This window comes from Tamandua tetradactyla, chromosome 3 (genome assembly GCF_023851605.1).
Source record: "Tamandua tetradactyla isolate mTamTet1 chromosome 3, mTamTet1.pri, whole genome shotgun sequence".
In the NCBI taxonomy this organism is placed as follows: Eukaryota; Metazoa; Chordata; class Mammalia; order Pilosa; family Myrmecophagidae; genus Tamandua; species Tamandua tetradactyla.
In genome coordinates this window covers 169,120,027-169,143,485 of record NC_135329.1, presented here as the reverse complement: position 1 = coordinate 169,143,485, position 23,459 = coordinate 169,120,027, and the positions used below count along the sequence as shown (strand labels likewise).

The window sequence follows — 23,459 nt, the reverse complement described above, 5'->3', positions numbered from 1 at the left end:
TTAGAATTCTGAGCTAATACTTGGGAGGTTCCTAAAGGAATATTATAGCAATTTGAATGCAGTAAAATGAATGTTTTCAGATCCTGGAAAGAGAACTGTGAACATGATTTGTGGAAGCAAAACAGTGAGAATTAGAAATCATTAGGCACTGAGTTGCTGAAGAACTTTTGCCAAAGCAAGCTCATAATAGTTCATGGGAGACAGTTAATATTATGAGAAACAACAATAATTCAATAAAATATAAAGTGAAAATATGCCTAACAATATAAAGGCCTACATTATTTTGGAAATAGCATAAAATTTAAAGCCAGCAATCCAAATTTCTGCTCTATCACTTACTATTATGAGGCTTTGGACAGCTTTCAAAGCCTTGATAATTACAACTTAAAAATGGGTTATAAAAATTACTCTATCAGGTTTCTATAAGATTGCTTGAAATTAAATGTATGTGAAAGCATTTTTAAAAACAGTAATGCACTATGTCAATGCTACTTTTTAATTTGCCATTATAAGTGCACCATATTTACTTTTCTTTCAAGACTAATTAATTTGCAAATGAATCTTGCCTTAAACTGGGTTAAATAAGAAAAGGATATAATGAAAACTCTAGACACAGCTGATCCAGATTCTCAAATGATGGCTCCCCATTTTTCAAGTCTGCTTTTCTCTGTGTTGTTTTTATTCTCAGAATGGTTACCTGACTGCAAAGATGAGCTCAGCAATCTCAACAGAAAAAATAAAAGCTTCTCTTTTCTGATAGTTCCAGCCAAAGTCTCAGGATTGAGTTTCATTCCAGGTTGGTGAGCATCTAAAATGCATTAACATGACTAGTCCTTAATGCTTTAATTCTTGTCCAAACGCTCATCCAGGAGCTTGGAGTGGTCAGGTCCTATTTGTGCCACAAAGGAAATATTTGCAAGGGCGGGCAAAACAGGAGATTGTGTTACATCCATATTCAGCTGGATTTCAGTTTCTCATAATGGTCATTATGATGATAAAATAGCTAAGTTCTTCTTCCCAGTTGTATTACTCTATGTAATAATTGATACTCAGAACAAACTTGTGACATCAGTATTGTTATTAAAGAGGTTAAGTAACACCTGAGTTTGCACGACTTTAAGTGCCAAAGCCTTGTTTCAAATCCAGTTCTCTTTCATTCCAGGGGTTGAATATAGACCATTAGAGTAGTTTGTGATATAATGTTGTGGATCATAGTTTTTGAACTTCCATTCCATAATTATGCAAGTTAGAAAAACGTTTTAGAACCCATTTCTTTAAAAAAAATTGAGATAAAATTTACAGTATGGAATATACAGATCTTGAGTATTTTGACCATTGCATTTACTCTAGAAAGCTACCACCCAGGTACCCAATACCCCAAATCAGGATGTAAAAAATTTTTATCACCCAGAAAGTTTTCTTATGCTCCTTTCCAGTCAGGTCCATAGCCCTCCCCAAGAATAACTGTTATTTTTACTTCTGTCTCCCTGGATTACTTTTGCCTGTTCTTGACCTTTCTATAAATGTAATCATACGGTATGTATTCTGGCCTCTTTCCCTCAACAGAATATTTTTGAGATTCATCATATTTTTCTTTGCATCAGTAGTTTAATCTGTTATATTGCTGAACAGGATTGTATTTTATGAATATAGGACAATTGGTTTATCTATTCTCTGTGGACATTTGAGTTGTTTCCAGCTTTTGGCTCTTCAAATAAAACTGTTTTAATTGTTCTAATTTATCTTTTATTGGACATATGTTTTCATTCCTCTTGGGTAAATGCCTAGGAGTGGTATTGTTGATTCTCATAGGAAGGGTATCTTTAATGTTATAAGAAACTGCCAAATAGGCAAATAGTTTTCCAAAGTGGTTGTAATATTTTATCCACTCGCTAGCAGTGTATGTGGGATCCATTTGCTCCATATGCTTGCCAATATTTGATAGTCTTTTTGATTTTAGCTTTTTAGTAGACCTTAAATAGAATCTTATTGTATTTTCCTGATGACAAATAATGTTGAACACCTTTTCTTTTTCTTATTGGGTATTTGTACATCTTTTCTTGTGAAGTATCTGCTTAATTCTTTTGCTCATTTAGAAAATTGGGTTTTTAATCTTCTGATTATTGATATGTAGGAGTTCTGTATGTATTTTTGAGCCAAGCCCTGTGTCCAATATATGTATTGCAAATATTTTTTCCCACCATATTGCTTGCCTATTCACTTTCTTAATGATACCCTCTAATGAGTAGGAGGTTTTAATTTCAATTATCTACTTTATTACTTTTTTCGTTCATGGTTAGTGTTTTTTTTTTTTTTTTTGGAGCAATGATAAGGCTAGTGCTTTTCAGGTCTCCTCTAAGAAATCCATGGCAATGAAAAAGCTGCAGTGATGTTTTCCTACATTTTATTATAGAAGCTTTATAATTTGAATTTTATATTTAGGTGTATGAACTATCACCTTATAATTATTATGTATGGAGGAAGGTCATAGTCTTGTAGATGTCAATTTTGATTAAATCTTATTTTTTATTAGAGAAATCGCAGACTTACAGAAAAATCATGCAGAAAATATGGAGTTCTCACATACCCCCCTCACAATCACCCAATTTTCCTTATTATTAATACTTTGTGTTAATAGGGTGCCTTTCTTAAAATTGATGTAACAATATTATTGCCAATATAGTATTATTAGTTCATAGTTTACATTAGGGTTCATTGTCTATGTTGTACAGTCCTATGTTTTTTTTAATTTGTCCTAGTAATTATATATATATATAAAATAATGCTGGACCATTCATCTATCTATCTGACCCACTCCATGAGTATTTCCTACTCGTCCTTTCATTCATCTGTCCATTTGAGTTAGCCTACTGAAATCCACAAAAAGAGGAAAAAAATTAAAGTCATCAGGGGCTGAGACTTTTAATATATAAACTATTGTGTTTTTTTATTGGGAAGAGTATAGGGGAAACAGAAGTTTGATCATAGGAAGGGTTTGCTATGGATTTGGAATGTCATAATTCAGGGCATAGCCTGTTTCCTTTCCATGACCATTGATCATAAGAGTTTGTAGCTGCTGGGAAATAATAAAAAAAGGATGATGTCTTTAAACCTGATTAGACTTTAAGATTGAGACAAGCATTCCATTTGACAGGAAAAAGAACTAATTGACATTCAGGTCATGTTTCCTCACTATTTGGCTTCGTGCTTTTCTGGCAGAACTGAACTGATACCAGTTCCTTGTGATCATTGCCAATTTCCATGCCTAGTAAGCAGAATTATTTTGATTTGTGGTTCATGTACTGGGGATTTTATTTCCCTAATCATTGACCTCCATAGGCCAGTCACCCATTATATGAGAGTATATATTATCTACAACATGTTAAGTGTATCTTGACTATATTGGGGGAATATATTATGCTGTTTATTACAAGGTACTGTGTTTACATTCTTCAGTATTTTGTTAGGCTTAGGGCTCAAGTTTCTCTAAACCATTAATGTGTCAAAGTAAATCTTTTTTTTTTTTTTCCTTTAAAGATGATTAGAAATTGGCAAGCCCTACTCTGGCAGTGAAACATAATATGCTACATCATAGGATATATCTACAGACACACACATAAATATACAGTTATATAACCTGCAAATGAAAGTTATTTCAAAGAAATGAAAAATTCTTAAATCAGGTAGCTGTACAGTACTGTTTTATGGCCAGAGACATGGGCCTGTAATTATGTATAGTTCCCTTGGTGGAAACTTTCTAAGAATGAATGAAGCCTCAATGACAGTTTTCTCTAACAATAACAGACTCCAAAGTAGTCAAAGAACTTAATATTGGAAAGAAAATATTGGATTGTATTGGTGAAAGTGCTATATTGTAAAGGTGATAGCACCCTAAAGTAACTGTGAACTGAACGGCCCATGGCAGATGATATCGCAGCATCTCTTTTATTTAGTATTTCACGGGAAAACCAGTTTGTTAAATGAAAGGTACAAGATCTAGTGGTATTAAAATGTTCTAAACAGTCTTTCAAATAGCAAATTATGGCAGATATGGGGACTTGAAGGACAATGTTGTAGTTACAAAGTATGGAGATTCTTAGAATGGACTTTTAGAGCCTGAGAGGCAGACCAGGAGAAAATATACTGCTCAGCACAAGGGACTGAGGTCTTCCCTGGAGTAACTGACTCATAATACCAGTCTTGCATATGAGGGCCTGTCAGTTGTAGTATCCCTATATAACAGTATCCATTGCAAATCCAGAACCCGATCCACATCTACAAACTTAGTAGTCCTTTAGGAACTATTTGTTGAATAAATGAATGGGAAGTCTGGTGTTTTAGAATGGTGGTACTTCACATTCCTAAATCATGCAAAGGAATTTAGTTAATGTTGAAAGAAAAGGATAGAGCACAGAACCAGGAGGTGGCTGCAAGTAGTTAAAAATATCTCAAATTTGGGGCCTGGCTTTAGACATTGGATTGGAATTAGGTCTAGAGCTTCAGTTCTTAGAGAATCTGTCAGGAACAAAGCAAGATTCCAGCCTGGTACAAATAGATGTACTAGTGCAGTTATAAAGGCTGGTATCCCAGGGAAAAAAGAAGGCTTGTAGTAAGGTTGAATTAATGCAGAGTCACCTGGGATCTGAAATGGGGCAGAGTTGGCTCAACGAGGCAGTAAATTTAAATTCTTCTTGATGGTGGTCAACATTGGTCTTGCAATATGAGGTCACTTGAGCTATAGTTGGGAGCAGGAAATGAAGAATACAGAAAATGGGGAGACTGAGTTTTTTTTTTATTCTATTTTTTCTCATGTTTCCTTATGGATTCAGAAGAAGTAGAAGTTAGAATATTTTAATATACTAAAGTGTGATAGAACTGGATATTGAGGATATTCTCAATTTAAAGAGAGTCTTCACAGACTTCTATTTTGAAATTTTGAGATGTCCCAAATATGTGAACCTTCTTTTCTTAGCCAATAGGCAGCTATTATAAATTTACTGGAGCATTTTCTTTCTGAAAAACTTAAAATAAACGATACCAGTTGGAACTTTGAGAGTATACCAGAGATTTTTTGGTGATAAATAAGTTGATGGCAAGAATGAATAATTAAGTTTTTAGCTAAAATGTGACAAGAAATACTGGTGAAGTCAAAAGTCATAATGATGTATAATTAAAAACCAGTTTGGAAAGGCTATTCCTATATAATCTCATTTCTGACCCCTACTCAGCTCAGGCCCATGGCATCTAGAGAATGAAGCAGTGTTTTTCTTCCCGCCATAGAAACACTAGTGACCTTTTAAAGAAAGCACAAGTCCTACTGCATCTACTAATCTTTTTTGGACTGAGTTTGAAGATGTCTGTTTCTCTTTTGAATAATAACATTAATTACTAATTGTACTGTATACATCTGACAATTATGTACTGCCTTGTGATACAGTATTTTTTTATTTTGCCATTTTAACATGTAACTTAATGTACATTTAGTTTCAAAACATATATGTTCATGCCTTGACTCTAAAATTAGAATGTAAACTCTTTGAGAGAAACCATTTTATAATTTTTCTTTCTTTATGATACACAACACAGTGCTTTGACAATAGTGTGTTCCATCAATGCATTTGGATTCAAGTGAAGAGCTTATAAGGGTAAAAAATAATTATACTATAAGTCTGCTAACCATATTGTGTTTAATCTGACTGCCTACACTTATGCTGAGTTCTCAGGACAAAGATTTAGTAGTGTAATTCCAAAATCAATTTAAAGTAACATGAAAGTACTAGGAATGGAAAAATTTTGGTTCTTTATAATATCATGTAATAAGTATATAAACTATGAAGAAGTATTTTTAACCTTGGCATTTATTTCAGAATGTGTTTTATTTTCACATTACTTTTGTTAACTACTGATGGAATATTGGATTATTGAACTGAAGATTTCATAATACTCTCACCATTTGTTGGCATGATGTTTAGAAACCATGGTATTAGATAGTAGAAGTTGTGATTTATGTTGCTGCTTTTAAATCTATGTGACAGTCTTTAGGAGAGTGTGAGATGTAAGCAATAACTGAAGCTTGAGGTACTGCAACAGCATTTTAACCAGACTAATTAAATAGATGATATGATATTCAAAGCAATGTCTTGCTATTTTTGTCGTAGACTTGTATAGCAATGTTCTCGTTTTCAATAAAACTTAAGATCATCACATTGTCCAGCCTTGGTGTTAGGTTGGGCCATATGAAATTGCTGATATTTGATCATTTAAAAAATTAAATTAGTTGTAGGTTTACAGACAAATCATGTAGTAATACATAATTCCCATATTCTCTCCCCACAACCTACAGTTTTCCTATTTCAACACTGTTAGTGTGGTACTTTTGTTCCAATTGATGGAACAATATAATTATAATCATACAATTAGTTGTAGTTCATAATTTACAGGTTTATGATAGGGTTCCCTGTGTTGTAGAGTACTTGGTCTTGTAAAATTTTTACTCTAGTAGCAAATATATAATATAAACTTTCCCATTTTAGTCACTTTCAAATACACAATTCAGTGATGTTAATTACATTCACAATGTGTGCTAACATCACTACCATCTATTACTAAAACTTTTCTGTTACCCCAAAAGAAATTTTCTAATCATTAATACCCCATTCCCTGTCTCCACCCTGGCCCCTGGTAACCTGTATTCTAGTTTCTGACACAATGAATTTTCATATTCTAATTATTACATATCACTGAGGTTACATAATATTTGTCCTTTTGTATCTGGCTTATTTTCTTGTGCTTACTGTCCATTTGCATATCTCTTTTGGAGAACTGTCTATTCAAGTTTTTTGACCATTTTTGTTGTTGAGTTGGGGGAATTTTTTATATAGTTTGGATGTGAAACCCTTATCGGATATGTAATTTCCAAATACTTTCTCCCTTTCTGTAGGTTGTCTTTTTTTCACACTATTATTTATTTAGGTCATATATGATAAACACCAAAACATGAGCTAAAGTTACAAGATTGGCAGATTCATGTTTGCAGTGAATAATATCAACTTTGTCAGAAGTTGGATATTTGTCATCTTAAGTTTCCAGCCACTTCTGTGATTTTAAAATGTGCTGTGTAATTTGAGAGAGGCACTTGCTTTGTCCCCAGTCATTTTCACCGTTTCTTTGACAGCAGTTTTGGCAAGTATCTCAGCGATGATTTCAGCAGCTCTAACCTTTGAAATTTTGTAACACTATAAAATATGAATTTTATGGCTTTTGCATTTTTAGCCTTTGGCACACTGTATTTAAATTTTTATTTTATTTTTGTTAGAGAAGTTGTAGGTTTACAGAGTAGCTTGCACAAAATACATAAAATTCAGAATTCCCATATACAACCCTATTATTACTCCATTTATTAGTGTGTTACATAGGAGAAAATAGGAGGGTGAGAAAGTTGCCTTTTATCCATAAATATGATGCTGTGTGATATAGGACGTTATGGGCAAATAGGAATTTTTCCAAAGAAGAAATTTAATGATAATATTGAAGGCTGATTTTCGGGCAACTCATAAGGATCAGGAAGGCAGTGATTCAATGACAGAAAATCTGTAGAAGTCATTAGCTATATTACAGGTGAGGTCGGAAAGGAAAATATGATGGGTGTCTTAGTGATAGGTTGGGAGTTTTCTTGAAATGATGAAAATTTCTGCCTCATACTAGGAAGATTGCTGTACATTATCATGTTCTCTATGCACATATTATGTGAGCACAGGCCTCCATTGTCTGGTGTGGCCTGTATAACCAGGTATTTATCATTATATTATTTTACCCGGAGACTGAATTTACATGAATAGGTCTTTTTGGTTATGTGAAGACATATGAGTTAGACAGTGCGAATGTAAGGTGACTGTCTAAGCTAAAGCAGCTGGGCTGAACTTGTGCTCCTCTGCATGAAGAGCTGGTTGACTCCAGGTAGCTCTCCATTAATGACTAATACACAATTGTAGACTCTGCAGATTACATTCTTAAATGTCACCAGTGTCCCCTGGTTGTGAATAAGAATGATTTATCATAGATTTCACAAGACTGTTGTATTTAATTAGTTGCACATATGAACAAACTCTTTCCAATTATTTGTGGTGCATTATAATTAATTGTGATATGCAGTTTAAAATATTAATCCACATATCATGAGAGAAATACTTCAAGTAGATGTTTGATCATTTATTGTCTGTCATTTGATGCCTAATGAAATACATTTCTTTGTATTTACTTTGATGCATATGTAATGCATATTGATTCGAGGAAGTAAAAATCCCAATATTTCAGTAAATATAACACCCTTAGTTACGAAACCAATGTCTTCTTTAGGCAAAAGTACTGTCTTTATGTTGACCTTTTCCAATTATTAGTTAGATTTATACTCTTAAAACAAGGCTTTTAGTATCTAATGATGCAATAAACATAGGAATATTGTGGACTTTGAAAGCATGCTGTGTGACTTCAAAATCTGGCTCCTACACTTATCTGCTGCTATATCCTTGAGAAAACTATTTAGCTTTCCTGAAAATCAGTTTTCTCTTCTGTAAAATGTAACTAATACATTTACCTTATGGGGTTATAATGAGGATTACATGAGTTTATACATGAAATCTCATAGAACAGTGCCTGCATCTACACCATTAGCAGGAGTCAACAAATGTTAGCCATTATTAGTTACCCCCTATTCCCAGTAAAATGTATTTTAAAAGCTTAAGAATTATGATTAAAAGTAAGGCATTTTAAAAATACTACTTTGTTGTTTTCACATATAGCCAGACAAGTAAGGAGAAAAGAGTTTTTGGATTCGAAAACTAAGAAGTGATGAAAGTTGTATACCACATCCAAATACTTTTGAAGCAAACAGAATGTTAATTGTCAGGCTTAACACTTTATATACTTTCATTAGTTACAGAAATAGTTCTTCAATAAAATTTCTTAACTGTACATCCATAAGGAGATTTTTTCTTTTAAATGATGTATTATGAGATATGTTACTTCACTAGCACATATACGACATAAGAGAGTGATACCATCAAAGTAGGAAACTAAAATGATAGTTGTTTCTGCATACCAGTATTCTACTTAAGTTTCTCTAGAAGTCTAACTTTAGTCACATGGAAAGACTTAGAAAAAATTCTCTGCATTTCCAGTTAGGCTGTGGTATCAGCTCTACCCCATAAATGGAAAGCTATTGCCAAGCTACAGACCTTTGCATAACTGAGAATTCAGAGAAAAACTTTTTTTTTCCTAAGAAAAATTAATTAAGTGTAAGCCACTATGGTTAAGATTTGGAGTTTTCCCTTAAAGACATATTTATTTGCCTCCATTAAAAATCCCTTTGAAAGGGAGTTCTAACTTTTCTTCACTGAAATATGTATAATTTTTCTCAAGTTTTTTTTTATTTTATGATTTCTCAAACCAGTGCACAGCTAAACCACACAATTCTTCATGATTCCATTACCAAGAATAGAATCTGATAATGCTATTTTGACAAAAAAAAAAGAAGAGAGATGATTTATGAGAAATTAGAAAACTGTTTGTCATGTATTTCACCTTATTTACTGTGATGATGCAAAATCAAATTAGAAAAACTTCTCTTCCTTTCTCCACAGGGGTACAGATTTACAACTGAGTTAGTAAATACAGATTATTATTTATTGTACTACTGAAACAAATTCTGAGATGACTGTCACTGTGTAAATGATATTCAACAGAGTTTTAATCTGAAATATTTTCTTTTACAAGGAACTTCGATGAAGGATTTAAAAATTAAACATATAATTTTGTTTAATACTTATAATATGTTTATTTTCCATTTAAAATTATAACATTTGCTTACATTATGGAATTTTGGGGTTATTTTAAATTTACGGTTCTAATAGTCTTTTCAATGGAAGAGGGAAGCAATATGGTATAGTCATTGGGCATGGAGTTTGTTTCAGTAGAATGACCAAAAATGAGACACAGCCACATGAGAGCCCAATATATATTCAAATATTATTTTAAATATCTACGTGATATTAAAAAAGATGAGAGAATGTCAGATGCTATCAAGTCCAGGTGGAAAAGGCATGTGCACAGCTTAACTTCCTACTAAGTACAAAGATTTTAAGAGTTAGATGAAAAATAAATGTATATAACTCAAGAGCGAGACATATACACAATCCAGTGAAGCACTTGTCTTGGCTTTTGTGAGTAATGGATACAACTGTACCTATGTTTTATAGCACATGACACAGTGATCCTCAAACTATTTTGCTTTTGGATTCCTTAGTTTTGAAAAGAAATACTAAATTTTTACCACTTAGGTATTTCTAAGTTGCCATCTAATATTTTTCTTCATAGAGTCAAATAGTAGAAAAGGGTATAATTTTACGTATATGTTATTGACGAATTGTATGTCAAACTGCCACTTCCACTGTTTTCAGCCTGGTTGAAGCCACCATTATGCTCCACATGTTTCACTGTAATAGCTTTTTAACTTGTCTCCCTGCTTTTACCTTTTTCTATTTGCTATTGCATCCATAGGGATTCTTCTAATATGTGAATGAGATTAGGATCTGTTCAGAACCCTTTAATAAGCCCTTGTTTTAATTCAGAGTGAAGCCAGGGCCCTTACAGAGCTCAGAAGGCTGCACATGGTCTGGTCCTTGCTATCTCTCCAATCCTACCTCTCTCCACTCTCCTCATTACTCCCGTTGTTCGTGTCCTGCTGGCCGTGGGGGGCCCCTCGGACACGCCAGGCATGCTTCTTCACCTCAGCGCCTTCTCATTGCCCCACTCTTTTTCTGCCAGGAAGATCCTTCTCTTAAATATCTGCTAATCCAGTCACCTCAAATGTCAACTTTTCAGTGACGCCTCTCCTGACCTTGTTGATGAAAATGGCAGCCAATCCCCCTAACCTTATCTCCCTTCTCTGCACAACCCTTCGTTACCTGGCATAGTAAATTGATACTTGCCAACATCCATTTAAAGAGCTGCACCAGCATGTTATTTGTTCAGTCACAAATTTTATGTTAATTCTTTTATCCCTTGATTTTGTATTTCCATTTCACTTCTCCAGCAGCATTTTAATTTAGAGCAATTTATTTTATGCTTGGAAGGTTTTATAATTAACTCTATAATATTTCTCTGCACCGAAATAGAAATTTAAACGTGTTATTCCTAGGTACCATAAGGTTCTAAGCATGAAAAATTTCTTCTTAATTGAACTATTGCTACAATTTTAATAGTAAACATTTAATAAGAGATAATATACATTTTATTAACATTATACTGAAAAAATGTTTCTGAAAATATATTTCTTAATTAGATGGATGAGGCTTTTTATATTTTAATTAATATAAATGTTTATGGATGAATATGACTTCTTACTAGAATGAACAGGGATTATAGTCATAGCTCTAAGCTCTGAGGAAGCTTCTTCACATAAATATGTAAAGGGGAATGGAAGAATTGTCACAGCAGTGTTCCTCAGATCTTTGAATTAGTGATCCATCATCAAAATTTTATTTTAATAATCTGCTAACTAATTAGCAACTCAATTAGGTCCTCCTGAATTTTACTGAAAGCAAAGAATTAGAAATCCATTGATTTGCAAGATGATTTCTTACCTGGTCATTAGCATGATTCACTTTTTCAAATTTGAGGTCTATAAAAATGTTTTTCAAATATGAAACAAATGACTTTTAATTATACTTGTTATACTTTCTCTTGGAGGCATTTTGTTTATGGAGTTAAAATTAGGCATAATTAGGGTAAGAACAACTCACCGAAAGTTAGGATTTTTCCCACTAGTTCTGAACAAACATTTACATAGCTAACCAAATTTAATTTCTGAATATCTCAAAATACCTTAAAAGGGGACAGATAGATAGAAAGACACATGAGAACGATTATCTATGATAGACAGAAAGACAGACACTTGAGAATGATTATCTATATTTAGATTGGTAATTTCGCTTTTGGGTTGAAATTAACCACATTTGTACTTATGCATTTGACAGTATTAGAACAGATTATCAACACCAAATAAGAGAAATTAATCTTAATTAAATGATGATATTCTAGAGTTCAGGGCATTGCTTTATTGAAAATATTTGTTTCTCTAATATTTTATGAAGAAAGCAAAAAAGTTGAAAAGGTTGTACAAGTGACCTCCCCCATTTATTCACCATTTAGATCCTATTATTTTGCATTTTACTTTATCATAATCTGTCCACCTACTTATTAATAACATTATGGGAATTTTTAAAAGCCATATAAAAGTAGGTGTTCTCCTTTTAAGAGTGTTGTTTAATCTCCTTTGTGGAAATTAACAGCAAAATGAAAACTATTTTCATTCCCACTATCTGACTTTATAATATATCTGAATTCAGGCTATTCCAAAAAAGACTTTAAATATCTGGTCTCTAATGCCAAGCTCTGTCTTTGCCCTTTACATAAATTATATGCAGTACAGAGAATGATAAGAAGCCCTACTGAAGGTTTATGGTGCATTGATTAAAAGAAGTTTCACTAGCAGACATTCTTAAATTATCCTTTTGTTTGGCTTCTTTCATATTTAGACGACCCATGGCAATGTGAGAATTAAGGTTGAAAAAGAGGTAAGCCCTTCTTTGTAAAGTCAGAGGATCATTTAAAAAGGTGAACCATCACAATTACTTGATAACAAATACAATTCGTAGGCAGATCAGTTTCAGGAACAGGCACATGTGGAAGCGAATAATTTGGAAATCAATTCCCTTAAATTGTTAATGCCCATGTACACCTGGGAAAACCCTGCTCTACACCAGTGTGCGGACCTTTACAATGCCTTATTGACACAAAATAGGGATCAGAAGTTATAAAATTGTCAGTGAAATGGACATTTAAGCTTCCTTAAATGTCATATAAAGTTTAATCTATATTAGATTTACAAGAGGTATATAAGATCTCAGGAAAGTTTTGTTTCAAGCATTTGAAGAACCTCCCACTTGTTAGTTTTGCATAATACCTTTGTTACATTCAGTGGAATGTATATATTACAATGTTAATGTTGACTATAAACCCTAGCTTGCACTGACTGTACTTTTTCCTGTCTACCATCCCATTTTCAATTCCTTGCAATGTTGACATTCATTTGCTCTCCCACATGCAAAAACATTTTTATATTTGTACATTTAATCGTCATCGTTGTCCACTCTAGGCATTCCTCAGTTATACTGTTTCAGTCTTTATCTTCTATCTTTCCTTCTGGTTTCATATATGCCCCCTGCCTTTTTCCTTCAACCATACTCACATTCAGCTTCACTCAGTGTACTTATATTATTGTGCTACCATCCCATAGTATTGTGCTATTCATTTCTGAATTTTTACAATCAGTCCTGTTGCACAATTTCTATTCCATCAGCACCAAATGCCCAATCTCTAATTTCTATCTCCTGATATCCTGTTTTCTTAATTTCAACTCTCAAGTCCACCCATTAATGTTAGTTCATATTAGTGAGACCGTACAGTATTTGTCCTCTTGTTTCTGGCTAATTTCACTCAGCATAATGTCCTCAGGGTTCATCCACATTGTTACATGCTTCATGATTTTATTCTATTTTACAGCTGTATAGTATTCCATTGTATGTATGTACCACAAATGCAGGCATTCATCCATTGATGGACATTTGGGGTGTTTCTATCTCTTGACAATTGTAAATAATTCTGCTATAAACATCAGTGTGAAAATGTCCATTTTATGTTCTTGCTTTCAGTTTCTCTGAATGTATACCTAGTAATGGGATTGCTGGATCCAATGGCAATTCTATACTTAGCTTCCTGAGGAACCACCAATCTGCCTTCCAGAGTGATTACACGATTTTACGTTCCCACCAACACTGGTATGCCTGTTTCTCCACATCTTCTCAGCACTTGTTGTTTTCTATTTTTTTGATAATGGCTATTCAGGTTGGTGTGAAATGATATGTCATTGTGGTTTTGATTTGTATTTCCCTAATAGCCAGTGAGGTTGAGCATCTTTTCATGTGCCTTTTAACCATTTGTACTTCCTCTTCTGGGAAGTGTGTGTTCATGTCTGTTGCCCATTTTTTAATTAAGCTGTTGGTCTTTTTGTCGTTAAGTTGAAGAATCTATATATTCTGGATACTAAATCCTTATCTGCTATGTAGTTTTCAAATATTGTCTCCCATTGCTTGGGCTGCCTCTTTAATTTCTTGACAAAATTCTTTGATGTACAGAAGTGTTTAATTTGAGGAGATCCCATTTATCTATTTCTTTTTTCAATGCTTGTGCTTTGGGTGTAGGGTCTAGGAAACTACCTCCTATTACAAGTTTTATAAGATATTTCCCTACATTTTCTTCTAAAAATTTTATGGTCTTAAGTCTAATGTTTATGTCTTTGATGCATTTTGAATTAATTTGTATATAAGGTATGAGATATGGATTCTATTTCTTTCTTTTGCATATGGACATCCAGTTCTTCAAACACCATTTATGGAAGAGGCTGCTCTGTCCCAGGTGGGTTGACTTGACTGTCTTAACAAAGCTCAATTTTCCAGAGATGAGAAGGTTTATTTCTGAACACTCAATTTGATTCCATTAGTCAGTATGTCTATCTTCATGCCAGTTCCATGCTGTTTTGAACACTGTAGCTTCATAATATGCTTTAAAGTCAGGTAGTGTTAGACCTCCCCTTTATTTCATTTTTCCTTTCTCAAAGTATTTTTTAGCTATTCAGGGTACTCTGCCCTTCGAAATAAATTTGGTTATTGTGTTTTCTATTTCTGCAAATTAAGTTATTGGGATTTTAATTGGTATTCTATTGAATCTATGAATCAATTTGGGTAGAATTAACATCTTAACTATATTTAGCCTTCCAATCCATGAATATGGCATGCCCTTCCATTTATTTAGGCCTTCCATGATTTCTTTTAGTAATTTCTTGTAACTTTCTGTGTGTAGATCTTTTGTAGCCTTAGTTAAATTTATTCCTATTATTTGATTCTTTTGGCTGCTGTTGTAAATGGAATTTTTTTCTTGATTTCCTTGTCAGATTGCTCATCACTAGTGTATAGGAACACTGCTGATTTGTGGGTGTTGATCTTTTATCCTGCCATATTTCTGTACTCATTTATTAGCTTTAGTAGCTTTACTGTAGATTTTTTGAGATTTTTGACATATAACATGTCATATGAAAACGGTGGGAGTTTTATTTCTTTCTTTCCAATTTGAATGCTTTTTGTTTCTTTTCTTTATTTTTTTTGTCTAATTGCTCTGGCTAGAACTTCTAGCACAATGTTGAATAACAATGGTGATAGTGAGCATCCTGTCTTGTTCCTGATTTTAGAGAGAAAGCTCTACCAATGCTTAATTATTAGTACACCATAGTCTCAGATGTATCCTGGTATTACATTAAGCTATACAGAATTAAAAGGCCTCATTCCTATTCTGAAGTCCAGGAGGTTGGGTTCTTTAAATGTGCTGTCCAGACAGGTTGATTTAGATTGTGTGTTTCAGAAAATTTAGGCTCTAGACATAATAAACCTCTCTGCCATTGGTCTCATACAGTAGGCATAGGTCTAGAGTAACTACTTTACCTTATATTCTGATATACCTTAATCCCAGCCATATTAGCTTTGTTTTTATCTTTAATTGAGGCCTGATCTCTTTTTAAATTACTTTAACTGTTGTTGTATATAGCTATGCTATCTTTTAGGTTGCAGCACTCCATTTCCGCATCTTAGGTGTCATAGAGTTACTCAAAGTTCCAGGGAAGTACCAGCTGATACACCTATAGCTCAGTGTCTCAGAATCTAGACATACACTTACAACTTCAGTCTAAGTGTGGCTGCTTTAAGGGGCTACAATTTAGGCTCTAATTTTATCATAAGCATTTTCTGAAAGAGATCTTGGCATATTTGTGCTTTTGTTTCTGGCTTATTTTGCACAACACATTGTTCCCAAGATTTATTCAGTTTGTTGCATGTTCTCGATGTCTTTCCTTTCTTTAACTGCATCATATTCCATCATATAAAGGTATCACAGTTCACTATTTTGCTTCTCAGTCTTTGTACCCTACAGCTCCCTCCATCTTTTGAGCATCATGGATAATGTCCAAAATAAATAAACCATGTCTTATAATATCCTCACTTGATTGTACAATCTGCAGCACTCTCAATTTTAAACAGTTTTCATTGGTCTATAGCTACAAAGAACCAACAAACAGTGACACCAAATATCAAATAAAACTGCCCTTTATCACTTGTCCCTACCCCAAAATTAGTTGTCCCTGGTAGTGCTGTGGTACTGTTGATGTCTTCTTTTTAACTACTGGCCAGAGCATACATTTTTAGTTCCCCCCCTATGTTCCTCTAGTATTAACTTTTTGTCCAATATCAAAACTTAAAAATAGTTCAAGTGAGAACTTATTTATAATTGTAGATTTCACCAGTGGGACACATGGCACTATACATCCCTTTCAGTCATATTCACCTTCACTATGGCAATGTCACTTATAGCCCCACAAATTAGTTTCCATCATTTCTATCAGTTCCCTTGAATTTAAGTTCAATCTCATTGGGTAGTCTTCATCCCATCTCTAACTTCTTTGTACCTCTAGGTCTGCTATGTACTACAGTGTAACCTTTGAGATTACCTTTACCAGAATGATAATAATGAAATCATACAGTATCTGGCCTTTTTGTCTCTGACGTATTTCATTCAGTATTATGTCCTCAAGTTTCATCCATGTTGTCATATGCTTCAGGACCTCATTTTGTTTTATTGCTGCATAATATTCCACGTATGTAAATATCACATTTTATTTATCCACTCATCTGTTGATGGATGCTTGGTTTGTTTCCAACTTTTGGCAATTGTGAATAGTGCCACTATGAATATCAGTGTGCAAATGTCTGTTTGTGTCACTTCTTTCACCTCTTCTGTGCATATACTGAGTATTGGTATGGCTGGGTTATATGGCAACTCAGTATTTAGTCTTCTGAGGAATGGCCAAATTTTTCCACAGTGGCTGAACCATTATACATTCCCACCAACAGTGGATAAGTATTCCAATTTCTCCACATCCTGTCCAATATTTGTAATATTCTGTTTAATAGCAGCCATTCTTATAGGTGTGAGGTCATTTCTCATTGTCATCTTTATTTGCATTTCCCTTATAACTAATGAAAATGAGCATTTCTTCATGTACTTTTTTTGCTGTTTGTATTTGTTCTTCAGAAAAGTATCTATTCAGATTCCCTGCCTATTTTATAATTGGTTTTTTTCATTCTTTTATTGTTCATCTGTATAATTTATTTATGTAAACAGGATATCAAGCCTTTATCTGATATGTGGTTTCCAAATATTTTTTACCATTGAGTTAGCTGCCTCTTCACATTTTTGACAAATTCATTAAAACATGGCTTTTCTAGGGTACATAAAACCTTTCAAGTAAGCACATTCCACCCTCTGGAGCCTAAAAGAGACATGATTTTTTCCCATATTCAAAGTATTTTCATTCTATCACATATCAGAAATCCTTAAACCATTTCAGTAACAATACAAATACAATACAAGGTTAAAACCAGTACAAAGTCTCATCAAAGTTAGTTACAGACGTAGTCTGTTCTAAGACAAAATTCTCCTCTGACTCTGAACCAGTAAAACTCAGAACAAGTTATTTGCTACCAACATACAAAGGAGCAACAGTCATAGTATACATATTCCCATTTCCATAGGGAGAGATTGGAAGGAACACAGGGGTCATGGACCCAAGCAGTTTCGAAAATCCACAGGTCAAACTCCATCAGATTTCAAAGTCTGAGAGTCATTTATCATCAGGATTTTAGAAAGCAGCAGTCGTACCCTTTCCAAGGGCCTATGCAGTGGCCTGCCTCTGTCTGAATGCAACCTTGGGGAAATTAGGGAGACCATCTTTTTCCTGGCCCCACCCTCTCCAGACATTGGGGTGCACCACAGGGTCTCTGCCATCTCCAGGACACATACTCAACCCCTCCATGAGTTGGCAGTCAGGCTCTCCCCAGTTCCCAAGGAATGTGCTTCACCCTCTCTAAGGCCTGAGGGGGCACCACTCTTCTACTGCAACAAGGTAGAAGACCCATCCTCTGTCTTTGGAGCAAACTCATCCTTTCCAAGTGCTTGGGTGGGTCCACTTTCCTGGTCTCAGGTTTCTTGACTCTAGACTTTAGCTTCTGTAGTTCTGCCTCGTAAGTTATTTTTCCTTCAATGTGTCCCTTTTCTGTTCCTCTCAGTCCAGACTGGCAGTAGTTCTGTTTATACAGATCCTGCAACACTCTTGTTGGCTTTCTATGTAGTAAACTCAGATTGTGCCCATCAGAAATAAGGATTTTCCACAAATCCTTCCTGGTTAAATCCATCTCCAATCATAGCTTTTTCTGAAATGGCTGACTGGTTCCAGATTTGGCAACATCCTCACATGGGGTACCACTCTCTGGGGTCTTCTCTCCTGGAAACCCAGAATTTTCTAGCACATTAATTTCTGGTTTCTTTGTACCCAAGAGTTCAGGTCTCAGCTTATCTCTTTCCTGTTGCACTTTCCACATTTAATTAGGAAATCTCTTCTGCTAAATATCCAAGTTTATGGCTTTTAGATCTGCCTTCCAGCAAAAACCACTAGTCAATTTTGCCAGATTATCTTCCATTTTAAAACAAGGATTGCCTTCCTTCCAGTTTGAAATAACACACATCTCACTTCTGTGTAGTGCTTTGCCAGAGGCATCCCTAGAGTCCATGTTTCTACCAGCAGTCTCTTAAAAGCATTCTAGGCCTTCTCTATCAAGTATTCACAACTCTTCCAGAATCTTCCCCTTATCCATTTAAAAAGTTGTTCCAATATGTTTGGTATTTGAAAACTGCAGCAGCACCCCACTCCTGGTACCAAAATCAGTTCTAGCTTGCTAGCTGCTGGAATGAAATATACCAGAAATGGAATGGCTTTTAAAAGGGGGTATTTATTAAGTTGCAAGTTTATAGTTCTATAGCCCTGAAAATGTCCCAATTAAATGAAGTCTATAAAATTGTCCTAATTAAGGCGCCAACAAGAAGTTACCTTCACTCAAGAAAGGCTGATGAAGTTCAGGATTTCTCTCTCAACTGGAAAGGCACATGTAAACATGGCAACATCTGCTATATTTCTTTCCAGGCGTCTTGCTTCATGAAGCTTGCCTGGGGCTTTTCCTTATTCATCTCCACAGGTCTCTGGCTGTGTGGGCATTGATAGTTCTTGTGGCTCTCATGGATCTGCCCTCTCCAAAATGCTTCCTCTTTTAAAGGATGCTGGTAAACTAATCAAGACCACCTGGAATGGGTGGAGTCACATGTCCATCTAATCAAGATTAATGCCCATAATTGTGTGGGTCACATCTCTGTGGAGATTATCTAATGAAGTTTCAAACTACAGTGCTGAACAGAGATTAAAAGAAATGGTTGCTTCCACAAGATTGGATCAGAATTAAAACATGGCTTTTCTAGGGTGTATAAATTCTTTCAGAGGAGCACAATACTCTTTATGATATTGTGGAGGTTTCCTTTGATTCCTACTTTTTGAAGTGTTTTTTTTTTAATCAGGAAAAGATGCTGAATTTTGTCAAATGTTTTTCAGCATCTTTCCATATGATCATGTGATTTTCCCCTTTTGATTTGTTAATGTGCTGCATTACGTTAATTGATTTTTCTTGTGTTGAACCACCCTTGCATTCCTATTATAAACCCCATTTGGTGTTGGTGTATAACCCTTTCACTGTATCATTGATTTCAATTTGTTAGTAGTTGTTGAGAATTTTTGCATTTATGTTCATTAGGGAGATTGATTTGTAGTTTTCCTTTCCTATAGCATCTTTGTCCAGTTTTGGTATTAGAGTGATGTTAACTTAATAAAATGAATTAGGTAGCATTCCTTTTCCTCATTTTTTGGGAAGAGTTTTAGCAGAACTGGTGTTAATTCTTTTGGGAATGTTTGATAAAGCCCCCTGTGAAGCTGTCTGGTTGTGGGCTTTTCTTTGTGGGAATATTTTTGATGACTGATTGAATCTCTTTACTTGTAATTGGTTTGTTGAGGTCTTATTTTTCTCCTTGAGTGAGTACAGGTAGTTTTTGTTGTTTCTAGGAATTTGTCCATTTCATCTAAGTTGTCTGGTTTGTTGGCATATAGCTTTTCATAATATTCTCTTAAGATTTTTAAAGTTTCTTCAGGATACTTGGTAATGACCCCCTTCTCATATCTGATTTTGTTTACTTGCATCCTCTTTCATTTTTGATTTGTCAGTCTAGCTAGGGGTCCATCAATGTTATTGATTTTCTTGAAGAACCAAATTTTGGCTTCATTGATTCTTTCTAATTTTTTTTTTGTCCTCTACTTCATTTATTTCTGTTTTAATATTTGTTATTTTTCTTCTTTTATTTGCTTTTGGGTTAGCTTGCTGTCCCTTCTTTAATTTATGCAAGTGAGCATTAAATCCTTGATTTTTGCTTGTTATTATTTTTAATACAGGCATTTAGTGCCATGAATTTCCCTCTCAGCATCATCTTTGCCACTTCCCAAAAGTTCTGATATATTGTATTCTCATTATCACTTATCTCCAGATATTTACCTTTTTCTCTAGCAATTTCTTCTTTGACCCTCTGATTATTTAAGAGTGTGTTGTTTAATTTCCATATATTTGTGAAAGCTCTGGTTCTTTGGTGGTTATTAATTTTCAGCTTCATTCGTTGTGTTCAGAGAAAGTGCTTTGGATAATTTCAGCCTTATTAAATTTACAAATGCTTATTTTATATCCTAGCATATGATCTATCCTGGAGAATATTCTATCTGCACTAGAGAAGAGTGTATATCCTGGTGTCTTGGGGTGTAATGATCTGTATATGTCTGTTAGGTCTAATTCATTTACCACATTATTTAGGTCCTCTATTTCCTTGTTGATCTTCTGTCTGGTTGTTCTATCTGTAGTGACTTTTAACTTAATTCTCACTGTAGCTTACCTTTATAGTTAACCATATTGCTTTTATAACCATCTTTCTCACCTCACTCTTTAATTAGAGATAAAGGGCAACTGACTTCAAAACTCCCTACTCCCCATCATCACCACCACCACCAAATATAGAATTTTCAAAAATTTTCTCTACATTTAGAGTAGTTTATTTCCAGCCACAGTTGCTAATTTTTGTCACTATTTTATCCTGCCCAATTCATCTTTAAAGCCATTTCTATGGGGGCTTCCAGGAATATGGTGGAGTGGGGTGGACTGAATTCACCCCTGCTCCATGGGATAAAATAGGGGATAGGGAGAGAATGACCAGAATTGTGGCCCTGGGAGATGACTGATCGAAGAGGAACATCAGGGTTTCTTGGGGAGGATAGAGGTGGGGGGATTAGGACAGGAAGATCAGGGTGGTGTGATGGGCTGTGATCCCCACCAAGGACAAGCTGTGGCACAGAGGGAAGTGTGGATACATGGGAACTGACCATTCCTCCATCCCAGCCTACTCCAACTGCTTGCTGGGGAAAACTTCCCATGTGGTTCTGCAGTGGGCAGTGCCTCCAGGGCCCCAGAGGCAGGCCTGGCTGTCCACCGTAAGAAGCCATACCCTTGGGCACAAGAAGCAGTTTGCCCACATGGGCACTGAAAATAGCCATCCAGACTGGTGCAGTGAGCAGTGGATCTGCTGGGTGCCAGGCACAGCTCTTGGCTCTTCCTACCCATGTACAGGGGACCAGCCATCCCGCCACCATGTTGGGAGCAACCCTCCACCAGACATGCCATTTTCCCAGGTAGGTGCTGCCGTCATGGGTAATGGACCTGAGGGGAGGAGGTGCAAATTCCCTATTTGCTTAGTTTTTTTTTAAATATATTTTTCTGTATATTTTTATTATTATTAATTTTTTATCTTTATTTGTATGTAGTTATATTTATATTTATGTATTTTTTTATTTATTATTTATTTTTATTTTCTCTCCCTAGTGTGAACACCAGTCTGAGTTCATTTCCAGTATATCTGAGGGTGACTCCTTCTGATTTGGGGGCCTACTACTCTTGAGGTATGTTTTCTTTTTGTTTGTTTGCTTCATATATATATATATATTATTTATTATTATTATCTTTTTGGGGGGGTGCATAGGCTAGGAATTGAGCCCACGTCTCCCATGTGGCAGGCAGGCATTCTGCCACTGAACTACCTGTCACATCCTTGCCTAGCCTTCAATAGACCCTCAAGTAGAATTATACCCCCTACATGAGATCCAGGCCTTTGTTTGGTGGGGAATTAGTGCAGACCAAGTTCAAAAGGAAAACTTCCATGCAAAACCAAGTAAGTACAAAACTTTAGATGAGTGAAGGAAACCAACTTGCAAAATATTTAGATTAGATATTGCAAAATATTTGTTATCTTACTACATATTCAAATGATCTTAACACAATAGAAAACCACAAAGCATGTGAAGATACAAGCAAAAATGGCCATCCAAATGACCAAATCAGAATACTGCAAGAGACACAAATATGAAATAACTACTCTAGGATATTTATAAAGAAATAAAGGATATTAGGAAGACACAAGAAGAGCATAAAGTAGAATTCAAAAGGTTTAACAGAAAAATGGCAGGTCTCAAGCAGATGAAAGATAGAGTAGACCAAGTAAGAGCTATATGATAGCAGATTTCCTAAATGTTTATGCTCCCAATCAAGGAGCTCCAAAGTACATGAAGCAAACACTGGCAAAACTGAAGGAAGCTATAGAAATTTCAACAATAATAGTGGGAGACTTCAATAAAGCCCCCAAAGAAATGGCTTTAAAGATGAATTGGGCAGGATAAAATAGTGACAAAAATTAGCAACTGTGGCTGGAAATTATGTAGAGAAAATCTTTGAAAATTCTGTATTTGGTGGTGGTGGTGATGATGGATAGTAGGGAGTTTTGAAGTCAGTTGCCCTTTATCTTTAACTAAAGAGTGAGGTGAGAAAGATGGTTATAAAAGCAGTATGGTTAATTATAAAGGTAAGCTACAGTGAGAATTAAGTTAAAAGCCACGTTAGTTTAACAAGAGTACCCTAGTCAGTAATTAGAAAGAAATACAGGAGAGCTGCGGAAAGCAATTGAACCATGTTGATCAGGGAAAGACAAGGGCAGTGTGTGATGAGAGGGATGTGGATATTTTGGATGGGCACTATCTAGTATATATATTTAAAAAGTTTTTTTGTATCTTGTTTGATCAACTGTTATATTGCAGTTGTTAGCATTAATAAAAACTATATAAAAGCTAAGTTCCTTTAGGTACATTAGTTATTCACATTATGAGCCAATGATTCTTAAAGCAAAATCTTTCTAAACATTCATTAAAACAAATCATTGCATCTCTGCTTAGGTAGGGAATCCTAGAATTATTAAGTTAGAAGACCACTGAAATGAAA

General features: G+C 34.8%; 2 long non-coding RNA genes across 3 annotated transcripts in view; both read left to right on the top strand.

Annotated features, from left to right (window-relative positions):
- LOC143676481 (uncharacterized) overlaps nt 1-21,823 on the top strand; it is a 40,202-nt gene extending 18,379 nt beyond the window's left edge. The window contains exons 2-3 of the long non-coding RNA XR_013172121.1: nt 689-796; nt 21,762-21,823. This is a non-coding gene — a long non-coding RNA (uncharacterized LOC143676481). The remainder of the gene's footprint in view (nt 1-688; nt 797-21,761) is intronic.
- Nucleotides 21,824-22,008: 185 nt separating this feature from the next.
- LOC143676480 (uncharacterized) overlaps nt 22,009-23,459 on the top strand; it is a 92,602-nt gene continuing 91,151 nt past the window's right edge. For both annotated transcript variants that reach the window (XR_013172120.1, XR_013172119.1), the window contains exon 1: nt 22,009-22,090. This is a non-coding gene — a long non-coding RNA (uncharacterized LOC143676480). The remainder of the gene's footprint in view (nt 22,091-23,459) is intronic.